Source organism: Podarcis erhardii (genome assembly GCF_964252035.2).
Source record: "Podarcis erhardii genome assembly, chromosome: 5".
Taxonomy (NCBI): domain Eukaryota; kingdom Metazoa; phylum Chordata; class Lepidosauria; order Squamata; family Lacertidae; genus Podarcis; species Podarcis erhardii.
Window position 1 is genome coordinate 88,281,046 of NC_138509.1, and position 15,767 is coordinate 88,296,812.

Genomic DNA, 15,767 nt, shown 5'->3' on the forward strand with positions numbered 1-15,767 from the left:
GGTACCTTGGGTTACAGACGCTTCAGGTTACCGTCTGCGCTAACCCAGAAATAGTACCTGGGGTTAAGAACTTTGCTTCAGGATGAGAACAGAAACCGCGCGGTGGCAGCAGCAGCAGGCCCCATTAGCTAAAGTGGTACCTCAAGTTAAGAACAGTTTCAAGTTAAGAATGGACCTACGGAACGAATTAAGTTCTTAACCCAAGGTACCACTGTATATCCCATCTTTTCTCAAAGGAGCTCAAGGGGGCATACATGGTACCCCCTCCCACTTCTCATTTAGTCTTCACAACAACCCTGTGAAGTATGTTAGGCTGAGAAGCAGTGACAAGCCGAAGGTCACCCAGTGAGCTTTAGATCTGAGTGGGGATTTGAACTGGTATCCCAGGTCCTAGCCTAATGCTCTAACCACTACACCACATGGGCTCCTGTAAGCGAACAAAGAAATGGGCCCCCAAATCATTACGATGTTAGTGGTTTGCCTTTGCAATTGCAGCTTTATTTCAGGAACTATTATTTCGTTCCCCCAGCAAACACACCAAGAATGTTTTCTTTGCTGACATCCCTTCAAGAGTTTCCCTTTTCCTAGAAATCGTGAGAAAGTTGGGTGAGCTTTTCTCTTTGTAAATCATTGTCCTCCTTCTCAAACCATACATTTTTATGAGTAAATGTATTTTAAATGAGTTTCCCTCCTTGTAAATAAATATTGAAGTGCATTCACTACTGTGCTGTAATATCTAGATGCTTATATAACTAAAAAAAAAAAAGGCAAAAAGTAACTACTTCACTTTGGCCTTGCTTTGTAGTCAGGCATGGAGATTTTGAAAAATATAAATTTGTATTAAATTGGGCCATTAGCTTTGAAGTTATGAATATTTAAACTTGGCAATTTTGCACATGCATATTACATGGACTGGTTTTTTTAAAAGAGACATTTTCTAATACAGCCTCTTTTACTTCTAATGCTCCTAAGATACATTTAAAGAAAACATTAAATAGAAATGAATGTTGGCTGGAAAAGCTGATATTAATGCTGCAATTAGTCACTGCAAACTAAAATGACAAACAATAATTTCAACAGAAACAGAACCTATATTAGGGGGTTACTGAACGATTTTGGAGAAGTGTATTTTCCCATTTGGTTTTCTTTATTGGAAGGAGCAAAAAACTATTGGGCAAGTGGGTGTATTTGAACATCATTATAAATCATGGTTTATTGTGGCAATAATGTACCCAGGTGAGCCTCAGGGTCACAAATTCCTTGCTCTGTTTTTCAGCTTATCTGACACAGCTGTTCAGAGATGTTCAGAAGCTATTATTATTATTATTATTATTATTATTATTATCATCATCATCATCATCATTATCATTATCATTATCATTATCATTATCATTATTATTAACTGCCACTTGTCATGTCATCTGTGTTAGAAAAACACTGGGGCCTAATTTGAATATTAGAATGTCTGGCATCTGGTGGGTGGGGCTTTTTGTGTTCTGCTCCTGAATCGACCCCTTCCCTTTGGGTGTTCAGTTAAATTCAGTTAGACCAACTGTCATTCTTGCCTCAACATGTGGTTTTAATTTCTCTCAAACAGTATTTTACTGTGTTAGAACTTTCTTTATTATTAAAGATTTGTTTGACATATACTTGAGCTGCTTACTTGGCTGAATGAAAAGAAACTTAACTGAAGAAAGGTGGAATATTCGAAACAGGGTAAATGAGGGGATATATACCAGTCTGACAGGAGGATTGATTTTTTTAATCACCCTACCCTCCACAACAATCTGAACCCAAGAAACTGTGGTCAGTACTAACTGTGGCTGCTTCAAATGGGGGCAGAGCTTCTGATGCTGCATTCCTGTTTCCCCACAGAATGGCCCTATAGGTTTGATGCTGCATCATGATGTGGTGTCATTCCCCTGGTGTCATTGCTGAGTAAAAACAGGCTGTGAAGAGCGGACTGATTAACCTAGACATTAATATAATAATATATTGCCCGATACCTGCAGGTCTCAGGGTGGTTCACAAGATAAAATCGGGATACAGTAGAACCTCGGGTTGCGAACGTGATCCGTGCAGGAAGCACGTTCGCAACCCGCAGCGCCATGTCCGCACATGCACAGGTCGCGATTCAGTGTTTCTGCGCATGCGCAAGTGCCAAAACCTGGAAGTAACCCATTCCTGTACTTCCAGGTTCAGTGCGGTGTGCAACCTGAAAACGCGTAACCTGAAGTGTCTGTAACCCAAGGTACCACTGTATAAAACCACAAAGTAAATAATCGGCTTAGGAAAACAACAACCCAATAAACCCCCAACACCCCCAACACAGGATAGGGCATAGGTTGTCAATCAAATCAACCAAAGGAACATTTACGCCTGGTGCCTAAAAGTGTGTAGGACTTCCGGCGATGCCGCCATGGTGAACAGCGGACCCCACGATAGCGCAGGGGCCAGCCGTGCAGTTAATTAAGGATAATCCGGGAGTAATTATCCTCGCAAGCCCCCCGCCCCAGGGTCAGGGGGGGGAGAGCTTTCACTCGCAGATCATCCTATAACTGCCTCTCACTCCGATGGAATGTGGGAGCAGGGATGCAGAGTGCATAGCACTGTATGTATCGGAAACTCCCCAATGTGGTCGCCATGAGTGGAGGTACTTCTGTTTCTTTTAAGACGCACCTGCATTTGGACTTAAGAAACAGGTGTGCTCTAGATAAAGGAGAAAGATGACCTGCTAAATGAATCACCCATTGAGTGTCAAGGTTTTGATCTGGAGAGGACTTTCATCGGAATTGGAATGCTATGTAAGAAGAAGAAGAAGAGTTTGGATTTGATATCCCGCTTTATCACTACCCGAAGGAGTCTCAAAGTGGCTAACATTCTCCTTTCCTTTCCTCTCCCACAACAAACACTCTGTGAGGTGAGTGGGGCTGAGAGACTTCAAAGAAGTGTGACTAGCCCAAGGTCACCCAGCAGCTGCATGTGGAGGAGCGGAGACGCGAACCCGGTTCTCCAGATTACGCATCTACCGCTCTTAACCACTACACCACACTGGCTCTGTAAGTGAAGGGGAGCTCCAGTAAACAAGAGGGGAAGACTTGAGAACAACAGCAGCAGACCTCCAAGCAGCCTTTGGAAGGCAGAGCCTATAGAATGATTCCTGCTACTCCCCAGAGGAGGAGGAGGAGGAGGAGGAGATGAGTGGTGATGATAGCTGACTCCCTACTGAGGGGAACAGAGGGAGGACTATCTAAACAAGAATGTTTTTATAGCAGGCGCTGAAAAGAGTACAGTGAAGAGTACAGCCTGCTGGATCTCAATAGGCAAGGAGTTCCCAAGTGCTGGTGCTGCCACGCTAAGTGACTGAGTTCTTACCTGTTCATTCCACATAGCTCAGTTGTAGAGCATCTTCTTTCCTTGACAACTCTAGACAGGGCTGAGAGGTACACCTGTCTGAAATCCTGGAGAGCCACTGCCAGTCAAAGTAGACTATATTAGCTAGATGTACTTGATTAAAGGCAGCTTTCTATATACCTAGAAATACTTGAACATTTCACTTCCATCTCTGTTCAATCTGTATATTTATAAATAATCCCAATTACTCCAAAACCTCTGTAATGATAATAATAATAATAATAATAATAATAATAATAATAATAATAATAATAACAACCATCCAGTGATCTTGGGCCTGAAGAAAACTAGTCTCTTTGTAGTAAGCGCCGCCCCTGGAACTTCTCATTGAACAATTCTTATTTTTCGCAGTGCCAAAGGGTGTGCTGTATTTGAGAGACGGGAATTCCCTGCAAATTTCACCAGCTGAGCACACTTTCCCCCTCCTTCCAATTTAAGTCAATCTGACAGGGAGAGTTTTAAAAAATGAATTGGATAAAAATGACAAACTGTCAAGATATGTAGATACTCAGAGCTAAGCTTCCCTGTAATGTATGCATGCACTCAGTTGGAAATAAGGGAGTATTATTCTATGTTAGCGAGTTTTATTTTACTTTATCCCACTAGTTGTGAAGGGCGCAGCACTGCTAGTCAATGGCTGCAATAATCTTAGAACCGTAACACTGAAAGACTCCTGTTCTGTATAGTGTTCTTATTTCCTCTATTTTTAGGCTCTTTTTAAAAAGTGATTCCTACTTCCGTGCCTAGTTGAAATATTGTTCTATGTTGTAAGAAGCTTGACATGCAACAATGCAGGATAGAGCCTTTGGGTCCCCCATCTTTGGGATGACCTACTCTTACAAACCTGAGTGGTGCTCACCGTCACGAGCCCTGTGGAGACATCTGGGCAGGGCTGGTCAGCAGGGGACGATGACTGGGACAGGACTGTGGAATTAGATTTTGAGGAGGGACCCAGTAGCTTGGGAGATGTTGGTCTAGATCAGGGTCTCCAGCTGTTTCTGGACTACAACTCCCATCAACCCTAGCTAGCAGGACCAGTGGTCAGGGATGATGATAGTTGTAGTCCCAAAACAGCTGAAGACCCAAGTTTGGGAAACTCTGATCTAGATGCTAATGAAGGGCCAAGTTGGTTTTCAAGCAAAAGGCCTGTATCATTGAGTGTCCTGATAGCTGTTTCTGTATCACACCCTGATATCTGTATTAAGATTGAAATATATGCATTAGAATGGCCTTTACCTGTTTGATATTGCCATAGTTTGTAGATGAAAGCATATGAATCAGTTTCAATAGGCCTTTCGGTTGGAGAGGACTTATGGCGTCAGATGTCATGATGCCACAGGCCTTTTGACTGGTAGTGGGTGATGTGGTGCGGTTGCAGCGCAACCAATAGCTGAGTCGCCAGTGTTTACTGGGAAGGGGAGGGATGCAGTGGCAAGGAGGCTGGTACAGTGCAGATGCCAATCCAGTGCTCCTAATGGCGTGATTTCACAATGGTGACCATGCTGATAGTTCTTCCTCATCCATTGAATTGGGACCAGTAAATTAGGGTGGGGAACTTTCTTTTCAGCCCAAGGGCCTCATTTTCTCATGAGCAACCTGGGGCCCAGTTGCTATTGGTGGGTGGGGCCAGATGCGAAAGTGGGTGGAGCAATGAATGCAACTCTTACCTTTGTACAGCTACATTCCAGCTGTGCAAACAATGAGATGCTTCTACAGCCTTGCCTTGCACATCCCTCTATCCAGGCAAGCAAAGGGCACCATTAAAATTCCAGGATGAATTCCAACCACACAAGAGATCTTGAAGAAGGTGCAGAGGGTTTGCCTGGGGGAGAGGTTCCCTACTCCTGCATTAAGAACATTGAGAAGGTAAAAAGTCCTACAGAAATCCCCCTTCCCTGATAGACCACAGTTTAGGCTGTGTTACAGAGGCTTTGGATTGCAAGCTGTGTATCTAAATTCAATGCCAGCCATCTTCCCAGGGAGGGTGGCTGTCTGAAGTGAATCCCCTTGGAGAATATGTGATAATTCCATGCATAAATAATAATTTGCAATTAGCTTTTTAAAAACAAAACAAAAACAAAAACGAGGATTCATTGATCTGAACATGGATGCCATAGTTGTAAGCAGGCCCTGGAGGATGCTAACGATTTTATAGCACTCTTCTCATGCTGGGAATATAAAAAAAAACACGAGTCCCCTCTGACACGCTCATCTTTTGTTTTGTACTATGAAAGTTGTCTCCTGCATTCTCGCTTCGGGATTTACTGGCACCAAATAAAAGTTTGGAGATTTGGAGAGCTGGATTTAGGGTTCAGCTGCTGGAAAGGGATAAGACGTAGGAGTGTTATCTAGCTAGGCAATGAAATAAACCCCTGAGGGGGTGAAACAATAAATGTCTTTTTCTACAGACACCTGCCTGGAAGCACAGAAACAGCAGGGTGGTTTTTAATATGGGGAATGTAAGGCCCAAAGTCAGGTGCGCTTGGGGATGGAGGAGATAATCTGGTTTGGTTCTCGTCTTGAACCTAGCTAATTCACATTCTTGAAACAATATGCAAAGCGAGAGGCAGCTGTCAGTCAACATTTGCACTAGACTGAATTTTGCAGTGCAGTTCTCCAACCAAATGGTGTGTACAGATAACGCATATATTCAGGGGAAGTGTGCATTAACGTGCATACATTGGTAAAAAATAGCATACGGAAATGCTTTATATTAGCGGAAACAGCTTGCAAAAAGTGTGTCTATTCTGAGAAGCACATACTAAAATGCTGATGAAATTTTCTGATGGTCACAGACCGATGCAGAAATGTGGCGAACTGATTGGAATGTGTCCTTGAGCTGTGATAAAACCTCTTGCTTATCTTGATGGAGTTAGGTGGGGTGTGTGCATGCACGCACAAACACTTTTCTGAGATTTGTATGGCTGGAATGTAGCCTACTGTACAAAGGGTGAAAGGAGAGAGGTCTTGGTAGAATAAAAACTATTGGTGATTAATTTATGTTTATCCTAATGCGATGGAATGAATGACAGTTCGAAATAGACAACGGAAAAATGTGACTGTCACCATCTGTATAATCTACAATCTACAACTTTTTCAAAATCCTATTTGGCTCCAATATTTGTGCTGGCTGCTATGGCTTCCTACAGACCCACACTTGATTTTTTGAATTCCTTCATGAAATACTGGTGATTCCACTCTTGTCACAGTCCATGCCATGAATTGGATGACCTTGTAAAAAATTGCCAATCAGATTTGACTGTGCAATTGTAAAAAAAGAATAATAAGACAATGTTGTTGCAAGAACCTGGCTGAGGTAGGGGAAGGGCACAGCCAGGAATATTAATTACAGGTAGTTTACAGCCAGATACTGTGGATGGGACACAGCATTTCCATGCGCTCTGGCTTCCATCATGGTGTCCCGTTGCACCAGAAGCAGTTTAGTCCTGCTGGCCACATGACCTGGAAAGCTGTCTGTGGACAAACGTCAGCTCTCTCATCCTGAAAGTGAGATGAGCACCGCAACCCCATAGTCACCTTTGACTGGACTTAACCATCCAGGGGTCCTTTACCTTTACCTTTTTACTGTGAATGGTTACCAAGAATAAAACTACTTGACACTTTAAATGTGTGATTGCACATAATATGACTGTTGTTTTGTTGTTGCTGTTGTTTAAATAGGAGCTATGCGAATCCCCACGACGGGGTGAGCTCCTGTTGCTCGGTCCCTGCTCCTGCCAACCTAGCAGCTCGAAAGCACGTCAAAGTATAAGTAGATAAATAGGTACCACTCTGGCGGGAAGGTAAATAGTGTTTCCGTGTGCTGCTCTGGTTCGCCAGAAGCAGCTTAGTCATGCTGGCTGCATGACTCAGAAGCTGTATGCTGGCTCCCTCAGCCAATAGGGAGAGATGAGCACCGCAACCCCAGAGTTGGCCAGGACTGGACCTAATTGTCAGAGGTCCCTTTACCTTTACCTTATGGGAAGCATGATCAACATTAGGACCTTAGGGAGGGGGAGTTAGCCCTATTTACTCACATGCAAAATTTACATAGAACAGAAATGGACTAATTGTTCATCCTTAGAACACACAGAGCCTTGTTCCTCTGCGAGTGAATGTTGGCTGGTGGAAGTAATCGGCATTCTTGATTTTTTATGATACTTTGATTTTCACAATTCAGACTTAGCAACGCCCAAGGACAGTTTTAACTTTTCCAGTTGATCCTGATATACCCAGCTGATGAACCATACATTAAAGGGAAACTCTCTTGTATTTTTATCCTGATTTGACAGAATGAAAGGTGGAAAGATCCCTCGGTAAAAAAAAATTCACCATCACTATCTCCATAATCTCTACTTCAGTGAGCTTCATCCAAGTGCGAAAATGAAAAATTTTAAGCTGCCAAGCATCAGTGGCAGGCTAAAATGAAAAAATTGCAAGTTAATAATGGCAGTGCCTCCTAAAAAATTGCCAGCCAATTTAGCATTGTTTTGTCCAAGGTCACGCTTAGGTGTGGTGTTTGTTTTGTTTTAGGCATGGAGAGCTGAGAGCAAAGAAGTGGCAGCAAAGGTTTAACACTCAAGGTTATCTAATGTCTAAGATAAGTGCTGCTTCTAGGTTTATTTGCTTAAAATTGGGCACAGGGATCCTTTCCCCAGCAATGAAGTGGAGAGTCTATGCTATTCTTTATGGTAATGATAAAGTCAATGGAACATAAAATCTGAAAGGGAGGGCAAGGAGGAAAAGAGAAGGGAAAGATCTGAACTATGCCTCCTAAAGCGATATTTCACTTTCACAATGGACATCTGATAATACATAACTGATCACATCATGTAGAAAATGCTGCTCCTTGAGCCAGTGGATAAAATGATGGCCCACTCAAAATAACAAAACAGATCCCGGCAGGCTTCTGCTAGCTAAGTGCTTGAGTACCTAACTCTGCCTATCAACAGTGCTCCTGGTGCAATTGAAAATGCTTAGTTTACCCTATAAAACCTCAAGTTGCTTTGATGCTGTGTGCTTTCGGAAATCACCATTCTCACTGTCTCGTCAGAATCACCAAGATCAGCCTTTTGCAGTGGTACACACACACACACACACACACACAAACACACAAACACACACACACCACTCCGAACCATAGATTTTCAGCTTTCATTTTAAAGGTTCAGGCCCAGAAAATTTCTCCCATCCAGATATTAGTGAAGCCCATAGCTGCTTAGCTCAGAAATACATTCTATCCCCATCAGAAGAGATGATTGTGGGTGTCTTCCCTGACCATTTTTTCCTGAAGATATCTTCCATCATCTGGTCACCTCACCTCATAAATGATGTCGTAGAGCTGGAAAAGGTTAAGAAAGGGGCAACCAAAATACTCAAGGAGGTGGAGAAACTCCTCTTTGAAGAAAGGTTATATCATTTGGAGCTTTTTAGTTTACAGAAAAGCTAACTCGGAAGCAACATGACAGCGGTGTATTCACTTATGCAGCGTTTGGACATAGTGGATAGAAAAATGTCCTGTCCCCCCACCCCCACCCCAATCTCTCATAACACTAGAACTCAGGAATGTTGAATGAAGCTGAATGTTGGAAGATTCAGGGCAAGCACACAGTGCATAGTTGAAGTAGGGAAATTTGCTTGCACGAGAAGTAGTGATGGCCACCAATTTGGATTACTGAGAGGATTAGAGAAATCCATCATTATCAACATCATCACTTTTAATTTGTATACCGTCTTTCTATCTTACAATACTCAAGGCAGTTTACAAGCTGAAGAAACAAAGAATGTACACCTTATAACAATCTAATGCAATACAAAAACGTGATAATAACACAGCTTTAAAATAAGCAATCTGCATCAAATAAACATTCAACAATCATTAGACTAGTATAGAATAATAATATCAGCATATAAAAATTAAACAGAAACCCAGTCTTAACAATTACAATAAATAATTTTGCAACTACAAGCAATAAAACAACGGCAAGCCACAGTGCATAAAATAATACAATACAAATTGAGAAGCAGAGACTGGAGGGTGGGGTAAGGCAGGTGGAAGAAGGCCTTGCCTGATGGAGTCTCTCCCCTCACAATTCTTTTCCATGAAGGAAAAGGCTACGTTCTACCTCCACTTTTGGAGCCAGTGTGCCCAATGCCAGATGCTGAGAGACACAAGTGGGGAGAGCACTGTTGTGCTCTGGTCCTGCTTGTAGGCTTCCCATGAATATCTGGTTATCCACTGTACGAACAGGATGCTGAACTAGATGGACCACTGGCTTGATGCAATAACTTATGTTGTGTGGGACAAAGAGACTTGTCCTATATCGCTTGAGGGCACCATCTGGGGAAGGCTGCTTTCTATTATGGCACCCTATACATGCAATCTCAACAAGTCTTTGTTTTTGACTAGCTAATTTGAAATGGAGAGCTGTCTCTCTTTCTTCTGCATCACCTGAGCCTGTAAACAACTTCCCCACTCCGTTACTAACATGGTTTTGGCTTCTAAGATCCGACGAGATCACAGCTTGAGGGCTTTTAATTTTCCTAGCTGTCATATAATATAGCATATCAAGTCAGTTCAGCAGCCCTAATCTAATGTGCACTGCAATGAAACTTTCAACACATCAATCAATATGTATTAAAGTATATTTAAAACTGGTGTGTGTGTGTGTGTGTGTGTGTGTGTGTGTGTGTGTGTGTGTGAAGCAACCTCCCAGGTAGTAATGGTCTCTTGACAACTTCTGTCCTTTCCTTTCCATGTTATTTTATCTTGGACCAAAACTATTTCTTAAAAGTTTTCCACATTTCTTCAGACTTGCGTAACTTGTCTTCAGTCGTTAGATCATCTGGATGCCAGCAGCTTTCTTCCTTGCCAAAGAAAGTCCTCGCTAGTTCGTTAGGTTAATCGGCTGTGCCCTCGTGGAAGAGTAAAATCATGTCTCCACTGACCCAGCAAGGCACATGGGGAAGGCTGAGCAGACAAGAGAATATGAGAGTTCAACCTTCATTCACTTCCTGTCCTGTCCTTTCAGTACCTTTTGATTTCCTCCATGTCCCCATCATTGTTACATAGTGTTAACCCAAACCTCTCCTTCATGGTTCATCTAATACATAGATCTTCCTGCAGTCTTGTTCACACTTGCCTTACTATGTAGATTTTACATGCTGTAGAACTTGCAAGGTCCCCATTGACTATCAGTTGTATTACTGTGAACAGAGACCCCCTCCACACACACATTCTGAAATGGCTTTGTATATAATGTTGCACAGCTGAATTATAGAAAAATGTCATGCATTGTCATGATCCTTGTCATGTTGTATTAATACAGATCCTTGTCATGTTGTATTAATACAGAGCCATAAGTATGGGTTGCAGGGCAATTACAAAATATGACATTGGCCTAACTGTGCTGGCTACCAATTAGTTTCTGGGCCCAATTCAAAGTGCTGGTTTTGACCTCAGGTTGATGAGCCCCATCTGTCCCAGGGAAACACCTGCATTTGCTCCTCCCCCTGCCTTTGCCTGTGGCCCCACCCACAGTGACATGAGACCCCCAGAAGGCTTCACCAAAAGGAAGTGTGGCCCATCAGCTGGAAAAGGCCCCATGCCCCAGTACTACACTCTTTGTTTTCTTGCAGTCTCATTTTCCAAATGGTTCTTCGTGAAGCTTGCAGCCAAACAAAGCCCTCTCTCTGCATTCTTTTTAAAGAGGTCTATCAAGCACATCATTTGACGAGCCCTTGACTGCCGCACAGTTGAGGCAGAGAGACAGAAAACTGTGTCTACAGAGAGCGAAGAAGAGAGAATTAATAGGAGGGAATATATGGTGTCGAGGGAAAAGGTTAAGCAGATTCATGAATGCAAAACCAGAAGGAGAAAAACGAAAGAAAACACCCCCACGTTCTTCTTAAGCTAAAGCCAGCCATGTAAGTTAAATCGCATACAAGCATGACTTTTTCTCTGAGACAACTCGTGGATGGGCATGTCAGAAATTTAGATGTGTCCTTTGTTAAGATAAATGGTTTCCGTCCTATTCGGAAGCAAAACATTTGACTATGTTGAAGAAGCCTGTATTCTTTCTGTGCGGAGGAGGTTTCACCAGTGTGTTGTCCTAGGGTCAAACAAGACATCAGATCTGGGAGTTGGCCATGACATAATTACTGGCCCAAGGTGAAAACCTTTCTTAATACCTGGCAATGTAGACACTTATAACTTAGGACTGATGTAGTGTAATGGAAACATTTAGAGACTTATGAATTTGGGGAAATAGAGATGGTGTCTGCAGGTATTGGTATGATCAGGCAACTGCTGAAGGGCTGGGTGCTCAGAAGGGCCCAGGGCCAACCACTCTGGGTCCACAATTATTGGGAAACCTGCTGTGCCCCCTTCCTCCCTTCACACATAACAGCCATGACATGGCATTGCATCTGGTTACCACCAATACTAGTGACTCACTTCCAACCTGGAAATGAGCTGCTGAGCATTCCACAGACGTTGGTCACCATGTTGATACTACTAACATTACAATATTTTATTTTAATATGATGCGGATGCTGCTGGACTATTCAGCATAGACCCACTGAAATTAATGGCCCATGATTTTCAGTGGGCCTACTCTGAGAATGGTTTAGTGCAAACCATGATGATGAATATTATTATTTTTTATTTAGATGTCTTATCCACTCTTCACTATAAGGTCCCGAGGTGGGTTACAACAATGTAAAAATACAATATTCAATTAAGTTAAAATCCGTTAAAATTTACAATGAGAATAATAGGATGGGCCCTAAAATATAGGATGTTAGAGTTGGAAGGGATCTCAAGGGTCATCTAGTCCAACTCTGCAATGCTAAAGCATCCATGACAGACGACCACCCAAACTGTGCTTTCAAATCTCCAATGTTAAGTTTGTGGTCTATTAAGACACCTAGGCCAGGCTTCCTCAGCCTCAGCCCTCCAGATGTTTTTTGGCCTACAACTCCCATGATCCCTAGCTAGCAGGACCAGTGGTCAGGGATGATGGGAACTGTAATCTCAAAACATCTGGAGGGCCGAGGATGAGGAAGCCTGACTTAGATCCTTTTCATATGTACTGCTAGTAAGCCAGGTGTCCCCCATCTTATATTTGTGCATCTGGTTCTTCCTGCCTATGTGCAGAATCTTACATTTGTCCATGTTGAAATTTATTTTGTTAGTTTGGGCCCAGTTCTCCAATCTGTTATAGTCATTTGAATCCTGATTCTGTCTTCTGCGGCATTAGCTCCCCCTCCCAGTTTGGTGTCTTCTGCAGATTTGATGAGCATCCGCTCAATTCTTTCACCCAAGTCATCTATAGAGATGTTGAAAAACAATGGGCCCAGGACAGAACCCTGGGGCACCCCACTTGTCACTTTCCCCCCTGGATGCTGGAGAACCATTAGTGAGCACTCTTTAGGTTCAGTTAGTGCTGTGGCGCTGTGGGTTAAACCACAGAGCCTAGGGCTTGCCGATCAAAAGGTCAGCGGTTCGAATCCCCATGACGGGGTGAGCTCCCGTTGCTTGGTCCCTGCTTCTTCCAACCTAGCAGTTCGAAAGCACGTCAAAGTGCAAGTAGATAAATAGGTACCTCTCTGGCGGGAAGGTAAACGGCGTTTCCGTGGGCTGCTCTGGTTCCACCGGAAGCAGCTTAGTCATGCTGACCACATGACCCGGAAGCTGTACGCCGGCTCCCTCAGCCAATAAAGTGAGATGAGCGCTGCAACCCCAGAGTTGTCCGTGGGTCAGGGGTCCCTTTACCTTTACCTTTAGTGAACCAGCTACATATCCACCTAACAGTTACCTCATCCAGCCCATATTTTACCAGTTTCTCTGCAGGAATATCATTTACCTCTGGTTTCAAAGACCAGGGAAAAAAGGGGTGCACCTTCAGCTTAACTCAGGGTACAAAGAAGATGCCAAACCTCCTTCTGTGGGGAGAAATTTCCAGTGATACCATCTAACATCAGCCCTGGGTAACTTGCTCCCTAAAAAGGCAGAAATCATGCCATCACAAATCTCTCTTAACACCATTGTGTTCTAAGTGAAGTGCAATACTTACTGTAGCAGCTACAGTAAGTGGAATCAGATCATCTGTCAGTAAAAAAAAGAACTACTTTCCCCCTTTTCAGATGTCTGCTGTTTTATGTCTGTTTTTCTGTGTTTAACATATAATGAGATGTTAGAATACACAACAGTTTTTTATATTAGTTGTTTTCTCATTTTAAGCTGTGGTGAGATAGTGAGGGATGTGTATATAGTTTTTCTTGTGTGTGGAAAGATGCAAATAAATGGTAGAAGGAACTAAAAGCTGCAGCAAATTCTCCAAGTTGAACTTGGAATCAGGAAGAGTGAATCATTCATTTATATAAAAATGGAGGACAAAGTATAGGAGTGGAAGCAGGGTAAAGCGCTCATGTCTATGCAGAATTTATCTTTATGACAAATGTTTCCATCCCAGTGCTCTGATGAAGATAGCTTGCAGTGGTGTTTAGTAGATATTTTCTGCTCTCATAGAATCATAGAATCATAGAATCATAGAATCATAGAATCATAGAGTTGGAAGAGACCACAAGGGCCATCGAGTCCAGCCCCCTGCCAAGCAGGAAACCAATGGAATTAAAGTTAGCTATCGTGACCCTCCCAGAAAGAAAACAGGACAGTTGTCTTAACAGGTTGCTTGGTTGGACTGCATCCTTTTCTATATTCCCACTTTCTTTCCTCTCACTATTAGTCTCATGAAGGGTATTTACACATTACTTTCAACAATTGTACAATCTGTATGTTATTCACATGTAATAATAGAATTGTAGAACTGGGTGGGACTACAAGGGTCAGGAGGTCCAACCCCTGCAATGCAAGAATCACAGCTAAAGAATCCCTGTTATCCAACCTTTAACAGTGGTGACTTCCCCCAAAGACTCCTGGGAATTAGAGCTAAGGGTGCTGGGAAATGCAGCCCTGCCTTAAGAAACTACAATTCCCTAGATTCTTTGAGGGAAGCCACAAGATTTATCCATTCTTAAGGAAATCAGCCCTGAGTGCTCACTGGAAGGACAGATCATGAAGCTGAGGTTCCAATACTTTGGCCACCTCATGAGAAGAGAAGACTCCCTGGAAAAGACCCTGGTGTTGGGAAAGATGGAGGGCACAAGGAGAAGGGGACGACAGAGGACGAGATGGTTGGACAGTGTTCTCAAAGCTACTAACACGAGTTTGACCAAACTGTGGGAGGCAGTGGAAGACAGGAGTGCCTGGCGTGCTCTGGTCCATGGGGTCATGAAGAGTCGGACACGACTAAATGGCTAAACAACAACAAGAAGAAGATTTAAAGTGCTTTAAATGTATAATGTAGATATGACCTAGATACCCAAACAGAAGCACTCCATGGAGCAATCTGTTGCAGGATGCACTACTTCTTCTTCTTCTTCTTCTTCTTCTTCTCCAGAATTGCAGTCACTGGTCCCCTGTAAGAAAGCGACTAGACTATTTCTGAAAATTGTCCTTATGGGTAAAGCAACCCACCAGAATCTCACTTGTGGAGTAGCTCAGGGCTCTGTCCTCTTCCCCCATGCTTTTCAACATCTATATGAAACCACTAGAAGAAATAATCATGGGTGTTCATCAGTGTGCAGATGATACCCAGCTCTACCTCTAATTTAATTTGGAGCCAGTGAAGGTGGTGAATGCCCTGTGTGAGTGTCTGGAGGACGGCTAATGGATTTAGATTGAATCTCAACAAGACAGAAGTATTGTTTCTGGGAGACAGTAGGGCTGAGGGACTCCTTGGTCCTGAATGAAGAAACTGTGCCCTTAAGGGACCAGGTGCACTGCCTGGGAGTTATTTTGGACTCACAGCTGTCCATGGAGGCTCAGGTTAATTCTGTGTCCAGAGCAGAGCTCCATCTGCTATGCCAGCTGAGATCCTACCTGCCTGCACACTGCCCTGCCACAGTGGTACATGTCCTGGTTATCTCCTGCTTGGACTACTGCAATGCACCCTACATAGGGCTACCTTTCATGGTGACTTGGAAACTCTAATCCAGAATGCGGCAGCTAGACTGGTGCCTGGGAGTGGTCATCAGGGCCATATAACCTGTACTAAAAGACCTACATTGGCTCTGAGTACATTTCCGAGCACAGTTCAAAGTGTTGGTGCTGACCTTAAAAGCCCTAACTGGCCTCGGTCCTGTATACCTGAAGGAGCATCTCCACCTCTATTGTTCAGCCCAGACACTGAGGTGCTCCTCCGAGGGTCTCCTGCTGGTTCCCTCACGGAGAGAAGCGAAGTTACAGGGAACCATGCAGACGGCCTTATCGGTAGTGGCACCCTCCCTTC

The 15,767-nt window shown here is 43.3% G+C and overlaps 1 protein-coding gene across 1 annotated transcript in view; it reads left to right on the forward strand.

Annotated features, from left to right (window-relative positions):
- The first annotated feature begins 545 nt into the window (after positions 1-545).
- The window catches only part of NAALADL2 (N-acetylated alpha-linked acidic dipeptidase like 2), an 821,817-nt gene continuing 806,595 nt past the window's right edge, over positions 546-15,767 (forward strand). The window contains exon 1 of the mRNA XM_081862367.1: positions 546-606. The gene's annotated coding sequence lies outside the window, so the exon portion shown is untranslated. The remainder of the gene's footprint in view (positions 607-15,767) is intronic.